Below are 3,503 nucleotides of genomic sequence, written 5' to 3'. Positions count from 1 at the left end.
ATCTGACCCCTCCAGATTTCTTTCTTTTTCCAAAACTGAAATCTGCACTGAAAGGGCACAGATTTTCCAACATTTCACATGCCCAAGCTGCTGTGACGAGGGAATTAAAAGCAGTACAAAAAGAGGACTTCTCCAGAAATTTCCAACAGTTCTACGAACGTTGTCAATGGTGCATTGTATCAGAGGGGGGGGGCGACTTTGAAGGCCTGTAAGGTATGTATCCTCAAATATTTCTTGCTGTCCGATTTCTGTGACCATTCGTCTTACTTTCCAGTCACACCTTGTATAACATACTATTCTTTCCCTTTTTGAGATCAAAGAAAGGTTCAAAAAGCCATCAGACAAAATGGGGCAGAGGGATTTTGGGGGCTCTGGAAGGGATATCCTCTTACAAATCTCTCTCCTCTCTTTCTCTCTTCTCTCCCAAATTTGCTTTTGATATTTCATTTGGAGTATTTTCTTAATTCATTGCATGAACAGGACCTCAGAGATGAACAGAGCATAATTAACCGCCTGGGCTAAAGGGGAATGCAATGGCAGCAAAGAGACTGAATAATGTTGAGGAAAGCAGTTCAGAATATGTTTACTGTCCCATTTGTTCCAGAGACTTTGGTGTTTTGTGCGTGTGCGTTCTTTCCACTACATCTGAGTAAGCAAAACACTGCACCAAATTGCTTGTCTCTGTGGTGATGGCACTGTTAAACGTTCTCCCTACACACTCAGTGGACAGAACATACTCATTTAGAACACAAGGCAGAAAACCTACAGAGTCAGGAGGCTCCACAAAGTTAATGAGAAAAGGCAACTTCTGAGAATTGCATTTGAGTGTTCTGCATTTGCAAAATCTAATGATATTGGGCAGTTGGGTACTGTTTGTTACTAAGATCATTTCCATTACAGTGCAACAACAGTGTGTACATATCCAAAAAGCCATTTATGCAATACCATGGGAGGGGGGGGCACTGTATTTGTTACTGTGATTGTTTCCATCACTGTTTCCAGCCAAATCCATTGGGAACCGTATAATAATCCCCTACACGTGTGAATAACTGCAATGTTGTGTCTGAACAATTCCTTCTCCTTGAACTACTTCACTAGCATGGACTATAGAAGCACTGTCAGAAAGCTGGGAAGGTAATAGACTGTATTTGGGGACCATGAGGACATCAGAATGCTCCCTGCATTGCCACATTCATCCAGGCACAGTGGTAAAAAATAGCTTTCCTCCATGCAGTGTTAAGGACCCTTGTGACCAAGAAAAGCAAAGCTATTCATCTGCCCTCTCCTGCAAAACATTTGAACATTCAAAGCTCAAAATGGCAAATTTGTCCATGCAGCAGATACGTATTTTAAATCAACACCTTCACTGAGGTGTGGTAGCGATAATGGTATTATAATAACCATATGTGGAGATAGCCGTAATTTCATATCCATTTATTCCTTCCGACATTGTTCCTCTTTGACTGGATATAACTGAGCTGGTGTTTCTGTGCATTCCTGGAGTGTTGCTGTTATGTGAACAGTATACTCAGTGTTCTGAGTACCCTGTTATTCTGAGAAATGTCACCCAAGTGTTTTTGGGCATTTAATTGCTCACATGTTTTCCTCCTCTTCTTGATATAGAACTTATGTATCTCTGGATGGCAGCTATCCCATGCCTATGGCACACTTTGGGAGATTAAGGAGCTACATTTCGATGGCAAAAACATCCGGAATATGGAAACCGCTTTGGATAAGACACTCAAAAGCCCATATTCTCTCTCTATCTCTCCATTCCATCGGAATCAGGAGATGGTGTGAAAGAATTGGACAGAGGTCTGGAAGCAGTGATGGACTAGATGGGAACCAATACAATGAGAAGTGGTGTGAGCAGGTGGTTCTCATGTGTGAGCATGAGGTGCATGATCTGTTCTGGCCGGGGCTGCCCTCCCTCTGAATGGAAAGGTTGGTAATCTAGGAGTACTCTTGAATTCAAACCTGTCACCAGAGTCTCAAGTTGCTTTTGTGGCTGAGGAGTGCTTATGACCAGCTTAGGCTGAATTACCAGATATGGCCATTCCTCAGTTGTCCATGTTCTGGTGCCCTCCTGTCTGCACTACTGTAATGCACTGTTTGTGGGGCTGCCCTTGATGACTGCAGCTAGTGCAGAATGCTAGGCTGGTAAGTGGGGCAGCCCGATGGGACCATACATCACCAAACCTGAAAGCACTGAACTACTGGGTGTTAATGATTGCTATAAGACCCTAAATGGTTTGAGACCCAAGTACCTGATAAAAGAACACGTTTCCCAATATCATCCATCTCTGACCCTATCATCTGCAGGTGATGCCTTGAAGGTGCTGCCACTGCCCCCAGATTGGCTTTGGCCCATGGCAGCCTTTTCAGTGGCAGTTCCCTACTTGTGAGGTGGCGAGGTGCACCTGTCTCCCTCATTATTGACTTCCATGAGAAATCTAAAAACATTCCTGTTCACCCAATCATTTGATGGCTGTTTGAGGCAATGTTTTTAAATGATATACAGTGGTACCTCGGTTTTCGAACGCAATCTGTTTCGGAAGACCGTTCGAGTTCCGAAACATTTGAAAACTGAAAACTCAGCATGGAAGCCTCAAAACGGAAAATTCAGTACAGAAAACTCAGTATGGAAGCCACGTTTCCTGTTCGACTTCTGAGGCGAGTTCGAAAACCGAAGTGTTTACGGCGTTCGAAAACCGAAACGTTTGTCAACTGACACGTTCGAAAACTGAGGTGCCACTGTGTGTATGTATAACAGTTAAAAACACTGTACACAAACCTAACAAAAATATTTCATTATATATAAAAAATGAAATATTATTGTTAGGTTTGTGCCCCTGGTTTCCTTTGGGAGGAAGGGCTAGATAGTTGGTGATGACATTGATTTTAAAAGTATGGCTGCCTCGTGGACCACAATCTTCAGTGCTCAGTTCTGATTTCCCTTAATGTGTTGGGACGCAGGAGAGCAGAGAACAAGTGGGATGGGTGGGTGTGCATATGCATGCACATTCCACAAATAACCCAGAAAGAATGTATGTTGTCCTGGGGCATATCCAGTTATTTCCTTCCTCTGCATTAGATGTAGTATCCCTGTCAGCCCTGAGTGAAATATATCTGTACTGAAGTCAGTGGCTGTAAAGATCCTTACAATTACACTGCAGCTAAAGTCTGGCTAGGTAGGGAAATGGCACCTTCTCTCCCCCCCCCCCCCAAAATGAAAATAAAGGACTCCCCAACTGCCAGGCAAATGTTAATTCAGCCTTGAACTCCTATGATACCTGCTGAGGTGTCTGTGGCTGCCTAAAAGTTCCTGACATGAATTACCACGGCTGAAACCAGTGGAATGCCAACAGCGCTCTGTTTCCTGTAAGTTTGTGCTTCCCCCATATGCAGCTTTCCCCCATCAATAAATAAGACAGCAACTGACATTCCCTGCATCGCCACAGTAGTTCTTCACATTTATGAAGTCTTCATTTCACCCCAGCATA

This window comes from Zootoca vivipara, chromosome 3, assembly GCF_963506605.1.
Source record: "Zootoca vivipara chromosome 3, rZooViv1.1, whole genome shotgun sequence".
Lineage (NCBI taxonomy): Eukaryota > Metazoa > Chordata > Lepidosauria > Squamata > Lacertidae > Zootoca > Zootoca vivipara.
This window is presented reverse-complemented; position numbering follows the sequence as displayed.